The 25,082-nt window shown below is 45.5% G+C and overlaps 1 protein-coding gene and 2 long non-coding RNA genes across 6 annotated transcripts in view; 2 read left to right on the forward strand and 1 right to left on the reverse strand.

The window, feature by feature from the left end:
• The window catches only part of ZNF217 (zinc finger protein 217), a 35,079-nt gene extending 23,055 nt beyond the window's left edge, over positions 1-12,024 (reverse strand). The window contains exons 1-2 of one of the 3 annotated variants that reach the window (XM_049100285.1): positions 11,900-12,024; positions 4,964-5,044 (exon numbers count right to left, since the gene is read on the reverse strand). The gene's annotated coding sequence lies outside the window, so the exon portion shown is untranslated. Of the gene's footprint in view, positions 1-1,154; positions 1,357-1,473; positions 1,646-4,963; positions 5,045-11,899 lie in introns of those variants that run through there. The other 2 variants (XM_049100286.1, XM_049100284.1) reach the window with 2 other exon arrangements.
• Positions 1,097-6,658, forward strand: LOC125753484 (uncharacterized). The gene is made up of 2 exons (XR_007405444.1): positions 1,097-1,231; positions 4,391-6,658. It is a non-coding gene; the product is annotated as an uncharacterized LOC125753484 (long non-coding RNA).
• A 41-nt stretch (positions 12,025-12,065) lies between the features above and the next one.
• On the forward strand, positions 12,066-19,159 carry LOC112674134 (uncharacterized). 2 transcript variants are annotated; one of them, XR_007405443.1, is made up of 4 exons: positions 12,140-12,399; positions 12,614-12,899; positions 14,096-14,395; positions 18,040-19,159. It is a non-coding gene; the product is annotated as an uncharacterized LOC112674134 (long non-coding RNA). The 2 variants fall into 2 exon arrangements; XR_003145245.3 differs by lacking the exons at positions 12,140-12,399; positions 12,614-12,899 and adding an exon at positions 12,066-12,133.
• The last annotated feature ends 5,923 nt before the right edge of the window (positions 19,160-25,082 follow it).

Consider the following 25,082-nt stretch of genomic DNA (forward strand, 5'->3'; position numbering starts at 1 on the left):
CCGGGAGCTGGACGTGTGGGTCCCGATCCCCGCGCGCAGGTACGGGCCGGAGCCACCCCCCGGGCCAGGCCAGGCCCCCACCGGGCAGCACCGCCCAGGCCGCCCCCAGCCCGGCCTCGGGGGGCCCCCGGCAGCGCCCTCCTCCCCCCTCCCCGGCCCGTGCCGCTCGCATTTTGGGGCCAAAGCAAGAGAAGAGGGCTCTACATCTGAAACTGCGCGGTTTCGCCACTCAGCGCCTCCTGGCAGAAACTTCCCTTTTAAAAAAAAAAAAAAAAAAAAAGAGAGAGAGAGAGAAAAAAAAAGAAAAGAAAGAAAGAAACACTTATAGGGAACAGTTCAATCCTGCCTGCCCTTTAGAGTTACGAGTTCTGCCTCCAGCTGGCTCTGGGACTCCGACTGGAAGCGAGGTGTAAAGATATTCTCCTAAGCGTTTAAGGGCCATTTAAAAAGTTTCAAAAAATCTTTAAAATTAAAGGGGGGGGTAGGGAGGGAGGAGAAAAAAAAAAAAAGGGAAGAAAAGAAAGCACCTTGTCCACACACACACACACACACACACACACACACACACACCTCCAGGGAACGCAGCCCGTGCGCCGCCGGCTCGGGGATGGGCAGGACCCGGGGAGCCGGGCCGGGCGCGGGGGCGCGGGGGGCGCGGGGGGCGCGGGGGCGCGGGGGGGCCGCGGCGGCGCCAGGCCCCTCCCCCGGCCCCGTAGACGCGCCCTCCGCCCGGCCCGTGGGGACGGTCCCGGCCATTGTTTGCGGGGGACGCCTGTTAGGGCGCATTGTTTTGGCTGCTCCCAAGTTGCCCCGGCCCCTCCCGGGCGCTCGCGGGGGGCCCGGCCGGCACACCCCGGGAGCCGCCCAACTTTCCCGGGGCAGCGCCCGCCCGCCCGCGCCCCGCGCCCCGCGCCCCGCAGCCCGCGCAGAGCGGCCGCCCCCGCCCCCGCCCCCGCCCCCGGGCCCGGGATGCGAGCGCCGCTCGGACGCCCGCCCGGGGCTCGGCCGGCGGCGGAGGGGGCGCCCGAGAGGAGCCGCGCCGGCGGGCGGCGGGCGGCGGGCGGCGGGCGGGGGTCCCCGGGGCGGGGGCGGGGGCGGGGGGGGCGGGCTCCCGGGGCCCCGGGGGGCGAGGCGCGGCGCGGCGCCCCCTTTACCTGCGGCTCCGGCTCCTCGGCCATTTCCTCGCTCGGCGGCGGCCGGGACTGAACTGACACCACACGAGCGAGCCGAGGTTTGAATGAGGAGGGGAGGGGGCGGGGAAGGCAGGAGGGAGGGGAGGCGACGGGGAGTTTCTCTCGGCCTTTTGTGCGGACACCTCCCGGCTTCCGCGCCCGCACCGGCCCCCCGAAAGCGGCGGGGGTCGCCGGGCGCGGGGCGAGGCCATCCCCCGGGCCCCGCGCCGCCGAGACCGCCCCCCGCACGGCGCCCCCCGCCCCCACCCGCCCCGCCCGGGGATTTGGGGGCCGGGCTCACCTCGGGCGCGGGGCTAAGGTGAGCGGGGCGGGGGTGCGCACGGGGCAGAGGCGCGGGCGCCCCCTACGCGTCCGCGCGCGGACAGTGCAGGCGCGGGGGGTCCCTAGGGCCGCCGGGGCGCGGCGCGTCCGGCGCAGGGGGACTGTTGGGTCAGAAAGTGCTCAGGGAGCAGCTGTTGCGCCCTCCCCCGGCCCCGCCGCTCCGCGACGCCCCGCCTCCTGCCTCCGCCGGCCGCGCGGCCCCGCCCCTCGGCCCCGCCCCCGGGCCACGTGGTCCGCGCAGGCGCGCCCCTGCCCCGCCCACCGCCGCGGACTCCGCCTCCGGGACGCCAGCGCGCGCCCCCGCGTTCCGGCCCGCGATGCCCGCGCACGCGCACGCGCACGCGCGCGCCTCCCCCCCCTCCCCCGCCCCGCCCCGCCCCGCCCCGCCCCCCCCATCCGGCTAAACGTGGCCCGCGCGCGCTCCGGCCGTTCCACGGACAGGTACGCGGGGAGGGGGCCCGGGGGCGGCGCGCAGGCGCAGGCGCAGACGCACGCCCCGGCCCCGGCCCCGCCGCCTCCCGCCTCCCGCCTCCCGCGCAAGGTGTGCCCGGGCGAGGGAGGGGGTCCCCCCGCGTGCCCGCCCCGCGCCTCTGCACCCGGTTGGGGGCAGGTGAGAGGGCGGCCGGGCGCAGACGGTTTTTCGGATTTTCGCCGAGGGCGGGGGTGAGCGAGGTCGAGGAGCTGGACGCGATTAAAATGGCTCAATTACTACCTTCCTAAAGCTGTCCCGTAATTGTCGTGGTTTTTTTTGTTTGTTTTTTTTTTTTGTTTTTTCCTAAAAGCGCCCGACTTGCGCCGCTATTATAACTTGAGATTTCTGAACTTGGCCCGGGTTCCGAGCATCCACTTTGGCTTTGCTAGAAACCCACGTGGATGAAACCAGGCTTCCCAAATCCCCGGGGGAGGGGGGGGCCTGTGTCCCCCCATCTCGGCCCCCCCCCCCAGGAGGAACCCTGGAAGCAACAATCACAACCACCAAGTTTTTGGCCCCAAAATGCAAACGAATGCAAATGTAAACAGAGCTCTGCAACTCAACACACAAAAACAGCCAAGTGGTGGAGGGTTTTTTTTGTTTTTTTGGGTTGGTTTTTTTTTTTTTTTTTTTTATGGGATATGGGTGTATCCCAAATGGAAAAACTTAAAAACCTATCAAGAAAGGCCCTTAAAGTATATATTTAATAAATGGGGTGGGGGGTGGGTAGGGCGATATACATGCTCTGCCGGTGAGCAATCGAAAATGGAATTTGAGAGACAGCTTCTTAGCAGAGGGGAAGAATTTGCCAAGTGTGATGCTTTGCTGTCATTTTATATATAACTACTAACCCCACATATGGTCTGGTTAGTCTTTTTTTTTAAAAGGAAGTGAACCAATTACTTACAATTAATTAGCAGTGCCAGAAGTAAATTCTTTGGCCAGAACTCTTTTTTTTTTTTTTTTCCCCCCAACCACTCAAAATACACCGATGTTGATCATTTCTATTTCCAGCACCAGGGTTCCTTTTCTCAGGGAAGATAAATATCTTTCTTTAAAATATTTTTTTAAGCCCCTATAGTCACATCCTAAAACGCAATCCCAGAGACGCTCTTCAACAAACAAGAAACTTCATTTAACTTAACCAAAACAAATGACTTGGAGCATTGCTACAAAACAAACTATGAGCAAGTGGAACCAGGTTGAGCCTCCACATTCGGTGTAGCCTCGCTCTACATGTTAATGGATAACCTTTGAACTCTGAAACCTTGAATGCTGTAAACACAATGGCACTGATAGTTAAAAATTCTAGTGTCAAAATTGGGCAAAAAGAAAAAAAAAATCCAAACTTTGCAGGAGGGGGATAGGCAAACAATCAAATGTTTTGACAAATAATCGCTCACTAAGAACAATGAGGCTTCTGGCTCTCAGACCTTGTTGCTACTGAATTATTTTCTGAGCAAAAACGGTTGTGCTTTCTCTCTCTCTCTCTCTGCTCTTACAAAGCTACCACTTTGTTAGCATAATAGCATCCTATGGTTTGTTAGTTACTGTTTCTCTCTCCTCACCCTAACCCCACCCCACCCCCAAAAGAAGAACCTTATTATGTTGTAGCTTTTAAAATTGAAAGATAATTGTATGAGCTGATCTATCTGCTAAGAGTTTTATATGTGATCCTTATGTTTGAGCAAAGAATTACAAAGAACCTTATTCCTGGAGACGTGCCAATAAAACTGGGAAATCGTTGCAAAAAATTCTGCCCGTGACTGAGTGCTGGGTTACAAACACATACTGTGTTTTTAAATGGACACACAGTGATATGAATTTGCTAAGGGCGTCCGTGGGACACACACTCTCCCCTTAGAATGTGACGACTCATACTTTTAAGATTTACTTGGGAAGCATGCCCAGTTAAAACCCTGAAAAATGGAAACTCCAAAAGTAAAGAACACTAGGAACGTTTAGTTTTGTAGTAAAAAGCTCAGAACTCCTTATTATTCCATGAAATGAAAATTGAAAGCCCAGCGTTAGTCAGTCTACGGATACTTAGCTCCACCCACGAGTAATCCTGTTTTGCCATCACCCCCAGCTAGACTATCTCTAAAGGAGTCAGGTGCTGCAGAGACGCTGGCAACAAACAAAGGATAGAACCAGAAATGTCCCTTCGAATGGAAGCTGATGCTCTGCACATGTTAACCAGAGAAAGGGCGGAAAGAAGCCCCACTTCGCCTCCCCTTAATGCGACAAACATCAGCTACACCTCGTTTTTCACAATTATCCAAACAGACCAGCCCTCCTTAAGATCTATTTCCCAGGGTACGCTTAGAAAATCGCACTATTATCTCTGATTTAATCCTCGTGATAGGAGACCTCTTCCTCTGCTAACTTCTGATTTTCTCTCCAGATGCTGCCTGCCACACACAGCCTTCTCAGATCTCATAACAAAACAAAACAAAACAAAAAGCCCTCCTAATTTGCTACATTTAACATTTATTGGGATCATCTTTGGAGACTTAGCCTTCATTAGAAGAACAATGCGATATGATCCTCCTATTTCACAAGTTATTTTATGTTACTGTGGAACTCTTACAAGAAAGACAGTTTGGAAACTGCACGTAAATCCCTGGAGCTGAAATGGAGCCAACATAGATACTCGACTTAAAAAGAATTCAGTGTTCAGGGCAGGAAAACCCGAAAACTGCAAGTGAGGAGTCAGCAGGAAAAGAAAATGAAAAAGTTAGGCAAACCTGCCAGCTCTTGCTAACTACAAAGGACATTTGAGAAGGAAACGGGGACAGCCCTTTTAACACGACTGAATGCATTAAATTAAGTGGGGATCACCAACAAGTCCAGGGAATGCTACACTCCTCTCTTCTCTATCAGGTTTCTTGATCCCACTCCGAGTCATCTCGAAATTTGAAGCCCTCCATAAAACATCATCGTGTAATATATGATAAAAATAAATTGCAGAAGTCACCTTTCAGAAGTGGAGGCAGTGCCCGGGGCCTGGAGACTCTCTCTCCCTCGGAGTTGCCAGTCCACTTGGCTCAGAACAATACTGTAAGAGATGAGACTGCTGGTTTTTACAAGCAAACTGGAAAGGGAGGGGCCAAGCATAAGGCTCAATTTAAATCGAGGATTAGACACAATTGCGACTTGATTAAGTTAATCAATTAACCTTGATAAGGTGCAAAGAGCGTAGTTTGTTTTTAACTGTATTTGTCCCGTCGGCAAGTTCGACAAGGTCCTTCCCCCATCGGGGAGCACGACTTTTTGTGTTCTGCCAATCTTGGGGCTGGTTTTCCAAGGTTGACTTCACTCAACGTTGCAAATGTAAACTTTTCTTTAAAAAGTACACGTGTCACGTAACTTTCGGGGCACCTCTTGAAAACTTTCTGCACTCCTCCGATATTCCAGACGGAAGGGGAGGTGGCCAAAGGGGAAGGTAGCTAATGTCTGTTGAAACCTGATGCCCCGTCTCATCTCAATAAATGGATCCATCTACCATCCGCCCACTTCCTCAAGCCAAAACCCAGAAGTCAAACCATATTTCAGCTCCATCCCCCCACATACACCTTTAATCCATCAAGTCCTTTCATTTCTATCTCAGTATATCTCAACTCTGTCTACTTACCTCCATCTCTAATACAGCACCATGACCTCTCTCACTGTCTCCTCCAATTAAAAGGAGTATGTAAGGGTTCTTCAAGCTTCTTCCTTCCTAGCCCTGCCTTAATACAAGCTCCACCCGGAGTCCAGGAGATCTTTCACTGTATAAATCAGGTTCTGTCCCCACCCAGCTTAATGGCTTCCTATGGCCTCGGGGGGGAAAAAAATAACAAACTCCAGAGCTTGCCTCCCCAGCTCTGTAGATCTGGCCCCTGCCTAACTCGGCGGCCTCAAGTTTTGGCAAGCCCTTTCCTGGGATTCTAAGCTTCAGCCACTAGGCCTTCCCTCTGACCTAGAGCCTTTAGACCTGTGGCTCCCTTTGCCTGGCTCCCCCTTCCCATTCTTTCAAGAAGTCAACTTTTGTTCCTCCTGAAAGTGATTTAAACTCTGTGCCTTTGAGGGGGAAAGAGGGTGGGTTCCCTCTGACATCGTCCTGGAAGTCTTCTCTCCAACTGAGGTTGCTCAACTACTCCAGTTCCACTATCTGAAAGCTGCATTGGCCTTAGAATATTTATTTAATCTCTCTGGATTTCAGTTTTCTCATCCACAAAATGGGGTGATGATGATGAGATGAGAAGGAAGACTTTGAAAGTGCTCATCAGGGATCTCTGGGTGGCGCAGCGGTTCGGCACCTGCCTTTGGCCCAGGGCGCGATCCTGGAGCCCCGGGATCGAATCCCATGTCGGGCTCCCGGTGCATTGAGCCTGCTTCTCCCTCTGACTGTGTCTCTGCCTCTCTCTCTCTCTCTCTCTCTGTGTGTGTGACTATCATAAATAAATAAAAATTAAAAAAAAAAAAAAGTGCTCATCAAAAAAAAAAAAAAACAAGAAAAAAGAAAGTTCTCATCACAGGGAAAAAAATTCTAACTATACAGGGTGATGGATGTCAACTAAACCTATCAATCATTTGGCAACATATACATATATCAAATCATTATGTTATATGCTTTATGCTTGTATGGTATCATGTCAATTATATCTCAATAAAACTGGAAAAAGTATAATTAAGATTTTTTTAAGATTTCATTTATTCGACAGAGAGAGAAAGCAAGCACAAGCAAGGGGGTAGTGGCAGACAGAGGGAGAGGCAGAAACAGGCTCCTGGTGATGTGGGGCTCCATCCCAGGACCCCGGGATCATGACCTGAGCCAAAGGCAGATGCTTAACTGAGCCACCCAAGGACCCCAGGAAGTGTCTATAATTATTATTTATATAAATAATAAATATTTTTTCTGTAAGACTCTGGACAATTAAATGAGACACACTGAGGAGCTGTAAACGCAGTTGTTTACGGGGGAGCCTACGGGGGAGCCGTGAGGCCTGGCACCGTCCTAGGCACGGGAGACAGAACTTGCAGTAAGCAAAACAAACGAGGACTTTGCCCCTTTAGAGGGAGACAGACCACACAGATAGTATATCTGCAACATAAGGGTCCCTGGAGAGGGCAAGAGGCGTGCTGTTGTAGATCGGGTCCCCCTGAGGAGCAGAGAGGCCCGGGACATTGGGCGGCAAAGCATTAGTGACACAGAGAGCAGGAGGTGAGAGGCTCAGAGCAGAAGAAAGGCAAGCTTGGGGAAGAACTGCAAGGAGGCCCGTGCGCCTGGGGTCCAGTGAGTGCACATGGGGAAGGAAGATGGAGCCTGGTAAAGACACTGGCAGGGGCTGGCGTTGGCTCCAGTTGTGCCATGTCAAACAGTCAGTTCTATGTCCCCATGCTCTTCACCGCATCTGCAGCGCTTCATAGAGCTGGCCACTGCCTCGTCCGTGAAACACTATTTCCCTTGCTCCGGACTCCACTTTCTACTGATTTCCACCATCAGCACCATCCCGCACCCCATCAACCCCACCCCTCCCCTGTCCTCACTGGACACTCCTTCTCAGTCCCCTCGTGGTTCTTTCTATGCTCCCTGATTTCCAGATGTTGAAGCCCAAGGCCCAGTGCTGGTACTCTACCTTCTTTTTCCCATTCATTCCCTAGATGAGTTCATCCAGCCCAATGGCTCAAAGTGCCATATAGAGGTTTAGGCCTCCTAAATATCTATTTTCCACCCAGGCCTCTCAACTCTTTTTTTTTTTTTTAAGATTTTATTTATTCATGAGAGACACAGGCAGAGGGAGAAGCAAGCTCCCTATGGGGAGCCCAAGGCGAGACTCAATCTCAGGTCCCCAGGATCACAACCTGAGCCAAAGGCAGATAGATACTCAACCACTGGGCCACCCAGGTGCCCCTCGCCTCAACTCTTAAAACATATTTCCCACTGCCTCCTCCATCTCTTAGATGGCTGCCCACAGCAGAGCTCACAACAGATGCATACAGAGGGGAATAGTAAAACACGGAGCCCAGCGGCAGACAGGTCCAGTGGGAAGAGAACTGAGATTTGAGTCTTGAGGCCAGCCAGTGGGATCTTGGCTGTTTCCTCCTCTGTAAAATAGAGATTATAACCCCTACTAGGCCTGCCCCATTGGATGGCTGGGTTGCCCTTGTCAAACCACAGGGGAGCTCTGTGTTGTTTAACAGCAAAGGGTGGTTTCCCTGATGACTCTTCTCATGGATCCTGAGTAATCAACTCCACCAAGGGCTCTCTTTTTGCGTAGGACTGTCTTTGAGGAGACCAGGTACTCTAGCCTCAGCCTCAGCTCCCCTAATGACATTTACGTGAGTCCTAAAACCCAAGGTTCTGCATTTTGCTGGGAAGAGTGCACAGAGTCCTTGTCCTCACTTCCTTCCATCTCTCCTTTCTGGATGAGACAAATGTTCCAGTGAATTGTCTGTGTAGTTAGTTGAAAATTTATTTTTCTTTTTCTTTTTTGGTCTGAATCAGACTGTTCGATCCATTTAGAGCAGGGACCTGTCCAAATACACACTCAGGGATGCCTCCCACATTTCTCTGCCTCGGGATGGGTCATGTGGACTCGAGCACCAATATTTCAGAAAGATCTCATGGCAAAAGCAGGACCAGTGTGCCGAGAGGCTAGCTGATGCACGCTAACATTTATTGAGTTCCCAATGTGTGCTTTTCACTTTGTAGCTCGTTTAATCCCCTTAATGACCCTGTGAGGTAGGGTTTATATTTTGCTATTTGTTAGAGGAAGAGCCTGGGCAGAGATTAAGTAGCTCTCCCCAGGCCCACAGGCAATGAGCAGCAGCTACCTTTACTGTGTAGACCTGGCCATGCCTCACCCTCATACCTCACCGGTGTACCCCCAGGACCTTGAACCATGCCTGGCATATAGTAGATGCTCATTAAATACTGGATGAGAAATGAGTAAATAGATACTATGGGCCAGGCACTTTACATCCATTATCTCATTATATCCTCCTAGTAACACAATGGCTATTTTTAGACTTGCTGTAAATGCAGAGAGGTCACATATGCATCCAACCAATAGCATGTGTCTGGCATTGTTTGCCACAGGCCGGGGACACCACTGGAAGGAAAGCAGACTCTATTTACAGAGCTACCATTGCAGCAGAAATGCAGACAATCACATCTCTGTCACATCGATCTTTTCAAAAGTCACATTGATCTTTTCAAAAGTCAAACCTGATTACATCAGGGCCCTGCCTAAAAGTCCCCATGTCTCTTAGAATAAAAACCAAAATCCCTGATAATGTGGCAGGCAGCATTTGGGCAGGGGGTGCTCAACGACTTTGGGTTTTATCCCACGAACACTGGGATGCCACTGGAAAGAAATGCAAGTGAAACCAACCCACCGAACTTCAAGTGAGTGTTTCTTCCTTGAGAAACTATCTCCTGCGAGATCGCATCCTGGTTAAACAAAGAAGATCTGGCAAATGGGAGGACACGACCATTCCTCTACTTCCTCTCCTGCGTGGAGGGCATGATCGAATCCAAGATACAGAGTGTCCCTGAGAAGCAGGACTGGCATGGGACTACCCATAATCTTCCCAGTCTTCACCCCTGTAGTTATTACTGCCTTTTCTTTAAAAAGAGTCAACTAAAAAAATAAAAAATAAAAATAAAAAGAGTCAACTGAGGCTCAGGATGGTGAAGCAGCCTGCCTGAGATCACACAGCTAACAGTTGGTTTCCCCACCTTCCACACTACACCTGAAGCCTATGTCAAAGCCCAGCTCTGTCAGCGATCTAAATTTCCTTACTTCTAAAAAAAATCTATACCGGTGCACATTTCTCGCACATCCTATTTCCTGAATGTTCACCAGTCAGCCCTGTGTGACTCTGGGGCAGGGTTGAAACATCCTCACCCAGCATTCTCCTCCCCGCCCCCTCCCCATTCTGGAACAACAATATTTCACTTGCCTGCCCTGGGGCTAGCCCCTCCCACCCTAGTCACTCCCTGGCATTCTTGGTGTACCTGCTTAGTCGCCCTCCATCATCCCCAGTGGACTCCAAATCTTCTTTGAAGGTAGGGAAGAAAGATCCTGCAAATTTACATCCCAACAGCAATCAGCAGAGTGCTTTTTGCACAGAGCTGGGAGGTAATAAACGTTTGTGAAATGAATATGTCCTAGACTCAGTCTCCAATTTCCATATGCTTTTCTTTACACAGCCCCTCAGAGCTAATCAGTTAATCAATCTCGCAGATGCTATCATCCAGTAGCTCCCAAACGCACCTTCCCCTTTCTATTCCTACCATCCTGTTTTGGGTTTCCTTCTGATCTGTGTCATAATCTCATAACCGGGCCCCAGTATCTGTCTTCTTCCTAGCCTAAAATACTTTTTCCCCAACCCCAACAAATAATCATCGCCCTGCAACTACCGCCCTGTATGAAAACCTCCAATGTACCAAAATAAATCATAGTTTCCTCTCTTAGGATGCAAAACGACACCAAGGGCCCCAGCCAACCTTTCAGCCAGATTCATTCCGTAAATATTTATTGACCACTCCCTTGTCTCAGGCACTGGCTAGGTAGTAATTAAAGAGTGAGGTACAAAACAAATGGGATTCCTGCCCTCATAGAGTTTATATTTTCAATGGAGAAATAGACATTAAACAAATTAAAACATGAGAAAAAATAGATAGGCCTATAATTATCGTAACTACCCTAAAGAAATAATCACTTAGGGACTCAAAGAAGCGTACACAAGGATATTCATTGCAGCATTGTGTATAAGTGAAAAGTAAAAAAAAAAAAAAAATAGTGAAAAGTAAGCCATGAGCTACCTGTTCATCAAGAGGAAACTGGCCACATAAACCATGATATTGAAATAGAAGAATATAGAAAGCGGGTGGAAAGAATGAAGTGGTGTCACATGTGCTCACATGGCTAGATCATCAAGACAAGACATTGTGGAGTAAATAAATACATAAAGCCACACAAGGTATGCCATTTTTGCTGAAACACACTTACGCAATAATATACTTTATAAAGAAAATATACGTATAGGTACATAATACATATATGTATATAATATATAATACACACATACACGTTTATACTACACACAGACCATAAGGCATATATAGGCCGATCATTTAACAATATATACAAATATTGAATGATTATATTGTACAACTGAAACTAATATGTTACATGTCAATCGTATCTCAATAAATAAATAAGAAAAACATATGCAAAGGCATGAATAAAAGTTGGTTAATTCTCAAATATGGGCAAGGATGCAGGACCCTTTACTGGTAGCTAAATTTTTTTTAAGATTGTATGTATGTATGTATTTATTTATTTATTTATTTTTAAAGATTTTATTTATTAAAAAAAAAAAAAGATTTTATTTATTTAATTTAGAGAGAGAGCACACAGAGGGAGAGGGAGAAGCAGGCTCCCCGCTGAACAGAGAGCCCCAGCTCGGGGCTCGATCCCAGGACCCTGAGACCATGACCTGAGCGGCAGGCAGAGGCTTAACCAGCTGAGCCACCCAAATGTCCCGGCAGCTAAATATTTTATTTTTTAACATGAAAACATATGCAAATTTGACCTGTATAACTAAAAATTAGCTGCCTATTCACATAGAATTCCAAACTATATTAAAGATCCTGCGAGGGATCCCTGGGTGGCTCAGTGGTTGAGCGCCTGCCTTAGGCCCAAGGCGTTTAATCAGGGGGTCCTGGGATCGAGTCCTCATCGGGCTCCCTGCATGGAGCCTGCTTCTCTCTCTGCCTGTGTCTCTGCCACTCTCTCATGAATAAATAAATAAAATCTTTAATAAATAAATAAATAAATACCCTGAGATACAAAAAAAAATGTAATAAAATACTTAGTATTTTTATATACTGCTTTTTAATGAACTATTCTCTACTTACCCATCTCCTTGATCTGTGCCCACTGCCTGTCCCACCTTCATTTTGAACCTCCCCAAACCCACATGCCACATATGTCCGAAAATCAATCTGTAGCCATCCTACCCATCCCCCATGGTCCACTCCAAATGCCACCAAGCTCTTTATTCAGTCACTCTCTTTGTTCAACATCTCCTTTATGACATTTGCTGGGCTATGCCTAGCCCTGGCTGTGCGTGTTTGTCTGAAACCTCAGAGGTAAGGCCCGTTTCCTCCATATCACGGCACATTGGCTGGCACCCAGGAAAGTATCCCAATATTCAGCTGTTTTATTGAATTAAGTAAATATGCTCCCTGGATTCTTCCATTCACTCATTCATTTACTTTCTCACTCAACAAATATTTATTAAGCACTTACTGTGTACCAGGCACTGTTCTGGGTGCTAGGAATGCAGCAGGAAACCAAACCCATCCAGATGCCTATCCTGGTGGAGTTAACACTTACTATTGTACTATATTAAATGGTAAGTGCTCTGGGGCACCTGGCTGGCTCAGCAAGTGGAGCATGCAACTCTTGATCTCAGGGTTGTAGGTTCGAGCCCCACCTTGGGTGTAGAGATTACTTAAATAAAATATTTGGGGAAAAAAAATTAAATGTTAAATGCTATGGAGAAGAAAAGAGGGGTGGAGCAAAGGGGCCGGGGATTAGAGGGAGTTGCCAGAGGTAATGTTCAACAGGCTAGTCCGGGAAGACTTCCCAGGTGGAGTCTCCCAAGTAAAGATCTGAAGGCATGAGAGTGGGAGCCATGTGAAGTTCTGGGGAGAGAGCATTCCTGGCTGAGGGACTGCCATGCTGAGACCTCGAAGCCATGTGCCCCATGGTTCAAGAAACAGCAAGGAAGCCAGTGCTGTGGCTGGTGTGGATGAATAAGAGGACACAAGTCAGAAAATTAGGATGGAGGAGGTACACATCATTTTGAGCACTGTAAAGACCAGATGTTACTCTGAATGAACCTGAGACTTGGTGAGTAGTACAAGCAGACTAATAATGACCTGACTGAGATATTCAAGAGTCTTGATAACAAACTGATAAACCGATAAAACCAAGAGTCCCCCTAAAATGACAACCCAGATAGTCTCCCTTGCTGAAATCACTCAGATCTTTAAGAGTGTTCATATTTTCAGCACAACAACAACACAACCACAGCCACAATGGTAACAGTGAGAAGATGAGACAAAGAGTAACAAAAAGGGAAAAAGAAAACAATTTGTTGAGCCCCTGCTACTTGCCTGAGTCCTAACTCCACACCTGATCTATCCAATCATTGTGTTACCGTGTCCTGGTAACCCGTATAGTTAAATTCCTGTGGCAGGTTGAGGACACTGTAGCCGCTGTAGCCACCAGAAGTTAATTCACTCCCTGACTTACTAACTTCTTTAACTTACTCAGGATTCTACAACAAGAATGAAGTGGAATTCTAGCCCAAACAAATTCCAAAGCCCATGCTGACTCATGCCATTCTTTTTTTTTTTTTTTTTTTTTTTTTTTTTGGTACATTTTCTTTTTTTGTACTATGTGGTTGACTTTGGACTCAGGAGAATAGAGAATAATAATAGCGATCATTGATTAAGAACTTATCATGGGCCGAGCACATTATTCGCACCCTTTCTGGATGCCAGGCAGAATGGATACCCCAGCCCCCACCCCGATTGCCCAGATTAGAAGCTGTACCTCCCAGTGTTGACACGGTAGTGAGTGAAGACCCGAGCTCTTAAAAAAAGGTTTCCAGGTTAAAAAACAAGATCCTAGGCTGCTCAGCTGTTGCCCTTGCCACCTCACTGGAGCTCTCTCCACCCCCACCCTCACCCCCATAGATGGAGGTAAGAGCACTCACTGACAGGTGTATTTGGAGGAATAAATAAATCCTCACTAGTAAAATGCTTTGGGGAGAATTTGGCACATAGTGAGCATTCAATCAGGACACACTAGTATCATTGGGGCACCTGAGTGGCTCGCTGGTTGAGCGTCTGCCTTTGGCTCAGGTCGTGATCCTGAAGTCCCAAGATCGAGTCCCACATTGGGCTCCCCGCAGGTAGCCTGCTTCTCCCTCTGCCTGTGTCTCTGCCTCTCTCTGTGCCTCTCTCTCATGAATAAATAAATAAAATAAAATCTTAAAAGCAAAAAACACTATTGCCACGGTCTCTTCTCCACCACTGCAGGACTCTTATTCTGGGTTGCCAGGGTCCTAATCTGGGTTGGAGAAAAGAAGCTTACATGAAGTGAGAGACTGTGAGAGCTGGGCCCAAGTCTGTCCACTCCAGAACCTGAGCAGCTCTCGATCATCAATGCGAGACCACCCAACGTAGACAAAGCAAATGGAACTCTTTGAAGAAAGATACCTCGATCCAAGCGATCCTCACGGAAGCTGGGAGATACCTGCCTTGCGGGGCTCCTTGGGCATCTTCCCCAAACAGGAGGTCAAGCGAGACTGGAGAGGTGCCTGCAGGAGAAAGTCAGAGGTGAGTGGCCACAGGGAAGGATGTGGGCAGATGAGCCCCTGTCTCCCTGACCATAGGTGTGCCCCCTCCAGCCACACCCTCAAACAGGATGCTGGGATTTGGGGGAAATACTGGAGAGGAGATCTAAGGTCACACTCCTGATAGGTGTGTAGAGTGATCAAGAACTCCTGGGTCTAGCACTGAGGGGGGCACTTGATGGGATGAGCACTGGGTGTTATTCTGTATGTTGGCAAATTGAACACCAATGAAAAATAAATTTATTATTAAAAAAAAAGAAAAGAACTCCTGGATCTAGACTGAAGATCGGAAACGGCTGCCCCGGGGCTCGGTGGCATAGAGGATCCAAAGCCAGCTCCCTCACCACTTCACCTTCAGCTGATGGGCTGGGGCTCAGCAGCTCCCAAAACGAACCTGCAGGCTTTCTCAGAAACCAGACCTGAGTCAAACATGGTCTTTAGAGCCTGCCTGGACCCAAACCCCTGCCTCCCCCACTCAGCTGCTGGCAAACTCAGCCTCCCGACTTGACCTGCCTGCCTCACCTGTCCAATGACAGTAACACTGCCACCCTCTCCATGGGGACTCTGGAGGGCTGCAGGAGCTAATCACAACCAAACCTCAAAACAGGGCCTGGCACCCTGCGATCACTCAGTAAACATCAGCCCAAATGACCTGAGTCATTATTCTCTCCAAACGTCCCCTTGTTCTAAAACAGCCCTCTGCAGCTTAACTTAATCACTTTGGCTTCTTTGACAACTTTAAAAAACAACAACAACAACAACAAAAAAATGTGGTTAGCACATTTTGTTGACATATTTTTACAAACACCAAGCCTGCATGTCCTCTTAAAAATGTTTTAAGAGATTATAGTTTGTTCCCACTTGCTCAGAGGAAGTATTTCAGCGTCATTGTGTGGGATGAAGACAGTGAGGAGTACACGAGGATCAGTAAAACCTCTTTCCTGAACTTTTTTCCAAAAAAAAAAAAAAAAAAAAGAGAGAGAGAGAGTTAAAGATTCAGATTCTGGGCTTTTTTAAGGACCCTCTTGCTAAGTATTTTCTGATCAAGTTACCTTCTTGGTTTCTTCTCTCCCCCATAAACACAACACGAGAGGAATGAGATAGTTTTTCTTTCTCCCTGCCTCAAAAAAAAAAAAAAAAAAAAACACCCAAAACTGTCACATAAATTTCTCCAAACCAATACAATCGAATTTTCTACAAGGATTTGTCACTGACATGCTCTATTATTCTTTAAAGAAAATGAGAAGGCTAGGCACAGGCATGAGCCCTTTCTGAGGCGCTTTTTATTGGAAGTCAACAAATCAGAACAACGTGTCCCCAAGGAAACAAAGTAGAATTTGGACCAAGCTAAAATGGCTCTGCCCCTAATCCCCGGTCCCCCAGTGCTGTGGGGCTGCACTGACAGGAAGCGCCTGCCACCAGAAGTTTCTGCTAGTTTTCACCAGTATTTCAGCCTCATCTACCCAGCCGTAGAGACACAGATAAGATACTCAGCTTTAAAAAAAAAAAAAAAAAAAAAAATTTAAATGAAGAAGAAGGAGGAGGAGGAGGAAGAGGAGGAGGGGGAGGAGGGGGAGGAGGAGGGGGAGGAGGAGGAGAAGTAAAGGCCCAGCTGCTGACCTGATCCTACCTTCCTGGTGGGCAGAGGGAGCAGAAGAAATGCAGGCGCCCCTCCCCCGCCAGAACTGGGCTTCCCGTCTGGGTGGAAACTATCTCATTACCACATTTTCAACAAGTAGACCGGTTTCCTCGTTTAATCAAAGTTAGTCTGTGGTTGTTTGGCAGTGTGCGCAGGCCGTGTTTTTACAGCTATAGAAAATGGGTATTTATTTATTTTGTGACGGCTGTGACCATATGACAAACATAAGCCAGCCTCAGCCAGTGATTTATAAGAGCTCGCAGAAGCACTGCCTTTAAGCATTTTAATAGAGGCTCTCTCATCCTTTGTAAGTGGAAGTGTAAATTGGTACAGTCCTTTTGTAAACAGCTCAGCGAGGCGAGTCAAGGGCCTTACAAATGTTCATACATTTGGGTGCAGCCGGACCCCTCCTGGAACCTGTCCTAAGGAAATAGCCCTAATAAAGGAAAAGGTCTTGAGAGCAAAGATCTTCGTGGCAGCGGGCTTTACACTAACACTCGCTCCGTGTGTGCAGGGGAGCGCACAAATAAAGACGTGGTTCATCTTCCAAAGTGATCTCCTGCTCTTGCGCACAAGGCCGTTTCGAAATTTCCAAGTTTTGAAAATATGCCATTGGGAAATAGCTTTAATGGGCAAATGGAAAAATCAAGACACAAAAATCACGTTGTTAAGAAGCCAGAAATCTTCGTATTCGTAAGCAAAAAGGGGAGATATAGGTATACGTAGAATTGTTTACCTTGGTTTTCTTATCAAGGGACATTTTAGTAGGGACTGGGTGTTGTGTGATAGCAGGAACTTACTCTTAATTCAACTGCTGTGATAAAGGCACTGAGGGATGTTTGGGGGGGTAAAGGATATATATATATATTTGATATATATATTATATATTATATTTAATATATTTAATTTTTAATTAAATTTTATTTCATTAAAATTTAATGTATTATATTTAATATATTAAATCTATATAAATATATTTATAAGAGCTATAAAGATATATATCTTATATATATAAATATATATATTTATAAGAGCTATATCCTGAAACATATAGGAGGAGAATGACATGTTAGAGTTTATAATACTTGAGCAGATTTTAAAAACGGGAGAATTGAAGCAATGTGGTTAACTTGAAATTGCAAAACTGGGTGTTGGGTATGAGGGTGGTTCGTTTTACTATCCTCTCCACCTTTACATCATTGCAAAATGCTTATTAAAAAGTTTTAAGTCGTTGTTTTCTGATAATGGGATACGTATGACCTTTGTTTACCTCCCGTGTTTCTCGGATTATTTTCTACGATATGCCTTCTTTTAGGAAAAAGGCATTAAAAATCCGAAGAGCTGACAGTCCGCAGAGATGTTTTTATTGCTGTGTAATAGTAGTGAATCCCCAGAATGCTGTGATAAGCCTGTGTACCTTAACGTGAGCTCATAAATGGTCCAAATCCTCTCTCTGGGATAGCACCCTGCCATCTGAGACTATGCTGTAAATATGATCGGCTGATAAAAAGCCCAGCTGCCACGGACCATTTTAAAGATTAGGAACCATTTAAACACACACACACACACACACACACACACCCCACCTCTAGCCTCTTAAATGTTAAGTGGCAAGATACTCTGGTTTTACTTCCAAAGTTTCATGCAATAATCATGTAAGCAGCAAGCAGCACAGAGCTCCACATACCACCAAGCTGACTCAGAAGGAAGGGTTCCACATTCCTTAATTAGCAGCATCAGAAAAGCAGCTCTTCCTGCAGTGGAGTTTCCCATTTCAGCCAGCTACTCATTGGCTCAACACACCCCACAGGTTCTCACAGGGGAGTTCCAGAAAGTCTGGAACCCGAGACAATGTTATTGAATTTACATTAACCATTTCCTTTGTTCTGCTTTCATTCTAGTTTATTTTATCATACCCTATTGTATTCTGATTTTTGCAGATTGAAGATGTCCACAATAGCATTATGCATATTCTTTTTTGTCTCCAGGCTTCCCAGACACCCTGTCTATACAGAGATCACAGCCGGGAGCAGAATAAATGAGCACTTCACCAACTTGAAAATACAATTCTCTTGGTTATTAATAGTCAAAAGACTCCCAGTACTGGGCCAGAAGTTTCTTTTTTAGTAGCAATTACTTAAATTAAGTTTCTGATCTGTATTAAAGTTTTCTGGCAGAACTCAACACAGGATGCAAGAGCATGAGGAAGATTTCCAAACAAGATTACACGGTTTTCCGATGTGATACATTTGATCATCTCTGAAAAGGCAGGGGCGACATTGCAATCTTAATTGAAATGTCAAATTCTTGGGAAACGTTCTCCTTGTTAACATTGGACTTAAGGATTGTAATGATTATTTACTTTGAGCTCCAGAGGTTTTGAAGAAATGTAAAAGAATCCTAAGCAGGTGAATGAGAGATTTGACAGATACTTAAAAAACACCATTTGGGGAAAACCTGGTTTTTGTCCCTTGAGGGATCCTCAAAATCTGTTCAATGAGGCATTGTTCCATTTTTTTTCTCTTTCAGTCTTCTCTTCCTTGAACTAGGCCTTTTCAAAGAATGCTTCTGCTCATTGACCAGCAGGTTGAGAGATTTATATTTGGTTTCTAATTAAGTACCCTAACTGTAAGTGAGAGAATGGAGAAGAAAAGCCCATAGTCTTATATCCCAAGAAGAAAGCAAGTGTTTGCTTCAGTGGCAAACCTGCCTTCTCAGGAGTCTAAGGGGGAGCAAAGAAGGCCCATTTTATTTCTTCTGAAGACATCCTCTGGCGCTTGAGAACGTCTGATGTTGTTTAGCAGGGTAAGCCAACCGCTGATGGGTTCTGTTAAGAACAAAAGCCTTGGCTTCTGGTCCCAGAGAGTAATGAATTTCTAGTAACACTTAACATGGTAATTACGATGAAAAATGTATTTTAAAATTAATGTACTTTAACAGATATGTCAAGTTGAATCCAGAGCCAAGGACACTGGCTTAAACTAAATTGACTTATGGCCTTTTGGGATTCTTGGGTCATGTAAGAGCTCAGTTTGACTTTATCCCTAACTCAGTTTCTCTATTCCCTCTTCATATCACAACTATTAGAGACATAAAAAGTGCCCTGTGACTATGTGACTATGATATAGTCTTTTGGGAGACCTGGAAGATGTCATATCTTTTTTTTCTTGAAAATAAAGTTTATAGGGGTCCCTGGGTAGCTCAGTCAATTGAGCCTCCTACTCTTGATTTCAGCTGAGGTTGTGATATCTGGGTCATGGGGTCAGGCCTGGCCTCAGGCTTCATGCTCAGCATGGAGTCTGCTTGTCTCTCTCCTTCCCCCTGATTGTATACTCTCTCTCTCTAAAATAATAAAATCCTTTTTAAAAAATTAAAAATTAAAAAAAAAAGGAAAGTTTATCGGGGCACCTGACTGACTCAGCCAAGGGGGCACATGAATCTTGACCTTGGAGTTGTGAGTTCAAGCCCCATATTGGATATAGAGATTACTTAAAAATAAAATCTTTTTTATTTTTAAAGAAAGTGTATAAAAACAACACATTGTAAAAATATTATCCCAAACCCAAAAAGCTGATTCTTCTTTCCGTTTCAAAGAAATCAAGATAGAAATAAAATTGTTTTTATTAATATTTGGAGGACGGCATTCATATCTAAGTAAGAATTATGCTTGTGAAAAAAAGAGATCTGAACTCACTCTAAAAAATTTTGCCCCCTTCCATTTCTGTACATTAGAAAACCGTTCCTGCCTTCCTCTTTACTTTTCCAAGTTATTAAAGATTTTGTGTCTTTCTTAGTTTCCCGGTATGAAGCAAAACACTGTAAATACATCAGAGAAATGCTAGAATTTTAGCCAGTAATAATTCAAAGCTTTGACTCTGAATACAGGCACCCACTATTCACAGTATTTCCCATTGTATCCTGTTTACAGAGAACCCAGATGAATGGTGCCCACCTGGAGGTGTCCGATGGACCGAAATAATCTTAGCAAATGTGCGATGGTCTGGGTACAGCCGCTGCTACCTCCTCATCTAGCTGAGCCCACTGCTTGGTGCCACCAGTCTGTTAGATAGTAACCTTCAAGCCCTCCTGGCCTTGTTGATATTTCGTTGCCTATCAGTGGATCATTAGTTGGAGTATTTCCTTAGTCATAGAGACTAGCCGTTTGTTGGGACGTTCTCAGTAGGAACTACAGTTGAAGATAACAGAAGGGTTATTTAAACATGAATGTGAAAACACAAAACAAAACACTTCTTTCTTCTTGGGGCCTAAGACTGTTTTGTTATTTTCTGATTCTTAAACTTGTTCAGGCTTCTTAAGTGCAGAGATCTGATTGTCTTTTTAATCTTTCCTGTGACATTTGAATGTTTAAGTCTTTTGAGAATATATATATTTACATTTTCCAACCAGCCAACGGCACTTAATATCTTCTATAGTTCCAAAGATTAGGAAAAGAAGAGAAAGCTAGAGAGTTGGCAAGCAAGTGTGTAATAATCTGGCAAGGAAATTCTTGAGCAAGAATATATGGGTTTGAGTTTATTGGAACATTTGAAAGCAATTAAATTGTTTTTTTCCCCTCAAACTTATTTTTGTCCTTTTTACTTTAAGCACACAGAGGCATACAGCTGAAAAATAACATTGCAAGTATAAATGAATCATTAAGCTGATCAAGCCAAGAAGCTACTACCAGGAGTCTTTATAGAATACTAGGTAAGGGGGATCCCTGGGTGGCGCAGCAGTTTGGCGCCTGCCTTTGGCCCAGGGCGCGATCCTGGAGACCCGGGATCGAATCCCACATCAGGCTCCCGGTGCATGGAGCCTGCTTCTCCCTCTGCCTGTGTCTCTGTCTCTCTCTCTCTCTCTCTCTGTGTGACTATCATAAATAAATAAAAATTAAAAATAAATAAAAAATAGAATACTAGGTAAAATGTCTGTCATCTATGCTCAGGCTTATTGGAGGGGTCGGGACCAGCCCTTTAAAAAAAAAAACTGATCAGCTCCTGAATATTCAAATTTATATTTATTGACCTGATACAGAGTGTCCTGCATAGTGTTAAAAACAGCGTCTTCCAAACTGTGGGGATAGACACGAAAATGAGATCTATGATTAATCTATATGTAAATATGTGTTGAACACATGTAAATAGAATATAGTAGAAGCCCCAGTAGATGAATCAGAGTTATTCAGGATAACTCCACAATGAGCTAAGAGAATATCATTAGGTCTGTGTACCTGCCTTATTTTAAATACAAGCGCTCCGAAACTTTGCAGTAGCACTTAGGAAAGACTACAGGGTACACTCTAGTATGCAGTGGACAATCCTTTAAAAATACTTCTTTATTTTTATGATTAGAAGCCTTACTGTTCATTGTAGAATTTTTTTTTTTTAAGAGAGAGAGCACAAGCTGAGGGGGGAGGGGCAGAAGGAGAGAGAGAGAAAGAGAATCTTCAGCATCTCTGTGCTGAGTGTGGAATCTGACTTGGGGCTCAATCTCACGACCTTGAGATCATGACCTGAGCCGAGATCATGACCTGAGCCAAGATCAAGAGTTGGAAGCCCAACCGACTGAGCCACCCAGGCGCCCCTGTTCTTTGTAGAAAATTTTAAAAACGTCAGAAAAGCACCCTTCAAGTTAACACCTAAACATTCAGCAACAGCCCCGGTTCCTACGTTGGTGTGTTTCCTTGCAGTTTTTATTTTTATTTATATTTATTTATTTGGGATCCCTGGGTGGCGCAGCGGTTTGGCGCCTGCCTTTGGCCCAGGGCGCGATCCTGGAGACCCGGGATCGAATCCCACGTCAGGCTCCCGGTGCATGGAGTCTGCCGGTGACTCTGCCTCTCTCTCTCTCTCTCTCTCTCTCTCTCTCTCTCTGTGATTATCATAAATAAATAAAAATTAAAAAAAATAAAATAAAATATTTATTTATTTTTCCTTGCAGTTTTTAAAAAATGGCCGAGTACTTGGCTGTATCCTGCTTTTCTTCATTTGATTGTTCAACGTGCTGATGTTTCTCAGGTGTTAAAAATAATGTCAGATTGTTAAATCATCTCTTGTTTCCTTTCTCTTTTAAAATTTGCAAAATACCAACGGTATAGGCTATACAGACCCCCTTCCTGCTCACCCACTCACCGCCCCATCCTCCTCCCCACACAGCTCCTTCTGGTTCAGCAGAATGGTAAAGAATATCTCTGAAAACTGAGAAAAAAAAAAAGTTTCACTGACAGTTGAATTAAAACCCTAACAGGTAAAGACTCATACCAGGAAACTTTTTATTTTAAGATTTTATTTATATACTTGAAAGAGAGAGAGAGAGCACAGAGGGAAAGGGAGAAGTAGACCCCCACTGAGCAGGGAGCCTGACCTGGGACTTGATCCCAGGACTCTGGGATCATGACCTAGGCCAAAGGTAGATGCTTAACCTACTGAGGGGCCCCAAGAAACTCTTTTTCCCCTCTGTATCTTAAGATATTTTAGGACATATTATCCAGGAATAAAGACCACAAAAGGGATATTCACATTGTAAAGGAAAACCAAATTGAGAGGGTCCTTATCTCCTTAAAAAAAAAAAAATCTTAGCTCTGGGCCTCATGGTGACTTGGAGGGAGGGCCCTGGGAGGCTGGATAACCACAGCGGGAGGGAAACTGGTATTTCTCTGTGTGCTTTTTGTGCTTCCTGAATTCGATATCAGAAGAGGATATTCACTTCTTTAAAAAACACACATGGACATGTTTTAAGTACAGAAGTACATATGTCTGAATCCCAGTCTTAAGGGATCAAGCTCTCATTAAATAAGACACCTACCCCCTCTGTCTCCAGTACCTGAGTTTCCTGACCTCCTCCTCTTGCTTTCCACTTCAGAATCAAACTTCACTAAGAATAGGACACCTGCTCCATTCTGACCATGAGTGCATTGTTGGAGAAGCCTTGACAGTGCTCCGCCCCAAAAGTTGATTATCAAACTTTATAAAATAGAGACACCCAAAGCTATGAGATGGATCTTCACAGCACTTGTACTTTGTCTATTCTCAGCCCAATTCAGCTTTCTCTCAACACATCCGACCTCAAAGTCGGCAAATGGGCCACTAGAAGTGGACCTCATGTCACATTTGCTATGATCCAGAGTGAGATGCTCTGGTGAACACCTGCTTGAGGCTTCTTCGGGGGCACCTGCCTGCTAATGTGCTTCCTCTACCCCTTCCTACTCTCCCTCATGGGATTAATTTAGACATTTTCTGAAGTATCTATTTAAAACCATTCTCCTCCTGAGTCAGGATGGACTTTGCTCATCCTATTTCCTTGAAATAAATATTTCCACCTTGCATGGGTGAGCAATTGCACGAGAGCGTGATTTCTTTCAGAGCACACCATGGATGATAGTATGTGTTTATAGAGATGTAAAAAAAAAAAAAAAAAAGTGTGCAATTTGAACTTCCCTTCCAAAATGACGACAGGTGCCTCTGGCTTGTAGAAAACGTTGCAAGGTTTGTAATTTGATATATAGGGAGAGAATCCACTGTGGGGCGACTCTCTCTCTCTCTCTCTCTCTTTTTTTTTTTTTTTCTTTTGTCTTTCTGTCTTCTAATGGGACTGGCTGGCTGGGGAGCCTCGCCTCGCCTGGGACCCAGGTAGGGATGAGCCCAACCACCCAGGCAGGGCCAACTCCTGAAACCCGAGTTGTAACAGAATCAGTCCTGACCCAACACAGCCGACTGGAGCGACAAAAAGTTTGATTGTGCAATTTTCTCAGTAAGATGACCTGAGGCTAGTCCCCTGTTTGCTTTCTACATTCTAGAAAACGTTTTTAATGGGTTGGGGAGTCTTTCACACTAAGCACTCTCTGCTCGTTAACGTGGCTCAGAGTGTTGTGCCTTGTTATGAAGTTGTATTTTCAGAGCATGTGGTGAAAGTCAGGATTTTTCCCTTCCTCCTCCTCTTCTTTTTTTTTTTTCCCCTCTTGCTTTAAAAACAAGATAAGCCTGTATGCAAATAGAGTCCACAGTGACCAGTCCCCTTCTCAGCGTTATTTATCATATCACAGAGCCTTCCTTCACCCATTATGCTCTATTTGCATACCTTTAACATTAGAAACATTTATTCCAGTAATGAGTCATCTGAAACATCTTCTGGGTTTAGAGCTAGGAAGCTGGAGTCAAGAGCACCAATGCCGGAAGAATGGATGTCTTCTGTGTTAAAAAACCTCAGGATTGTTTATGTGGAGAGAGAGACAGAAAGGAAGAGAGTTTTGGTTTTGTTTGGGGTTTTGTTGCTGTTGGGTTGTTGTGTTTTTTTTTGTTTTTGTTTTTCTTTTTTTTTTTTTTTTTTGGTTCCTCCGTTTGTTTAATTCCAAGATTGAAATGTGCTGGAATGGATTAAAGATAATATCTGAAATATATTTAGCTGCCTACTTCGTACGTTGAGAAATATTCTGTGCGAATGAGAATCTCATTTTAGGAAGAGAAAGGGCCGACTGCTTGAGCTGAATGTAGCTAGTCTGTCAAAGGAGAGGAAGAGCTTTATACATTAAATTTTTTTTTTCCCAGCTCTAAGGAGACATAATTGACACACAACATTGTGTCAGTTTCAGGTGTACAACCTGTTGATTTGATACATTATGTTTTGAAATATTTCTCAAATGGAAAAAAAAAAAAAAGGAAAGAAAGAGAGTGAGAGAGACAACCCCAATGCTTTTCTCAGAAAGAACAGGAAGCCTGAAGGAGGAAGTATGTGACAGTTTATTTTTCAACGAGCCCACATTATCAAGTGAATGAAATCCCTCTGGAAGCTATAAAAATGAAAATCCGGAAGGTGGCTGTGTTCAGGTAGCACAAAAGGCTCCTCAATATTTAGAACTTTTTCTCAAAGCTAAGTTATTAATGAAAGCCAATTATTGCACTTTTCCAAAAGGAAACACTGAGTCATTCATGAAATGATCTAAGATTTCGAAACTTGCTTACACCATTTTTTTTTTCCTCCTCCTTTCCTACCTGTGCCAAAAGCCGGCTCAGAAAAAGCCAACCAGTAACCGTGG

Source organism: Canis lupus, chromosome 24, assembly GCF_003254725.2.
Source record: "Canis lupus dingo isolate Sandy chromosome 24, ASM325472v2, whole genome shotgun sequence".
In the NCBI taxonomy this organism is placed as follows: Eukaryota; Metazoa; Chordata; class Mammalia; order Carnivora; family Canidae; genus Canis; species Canis lupus.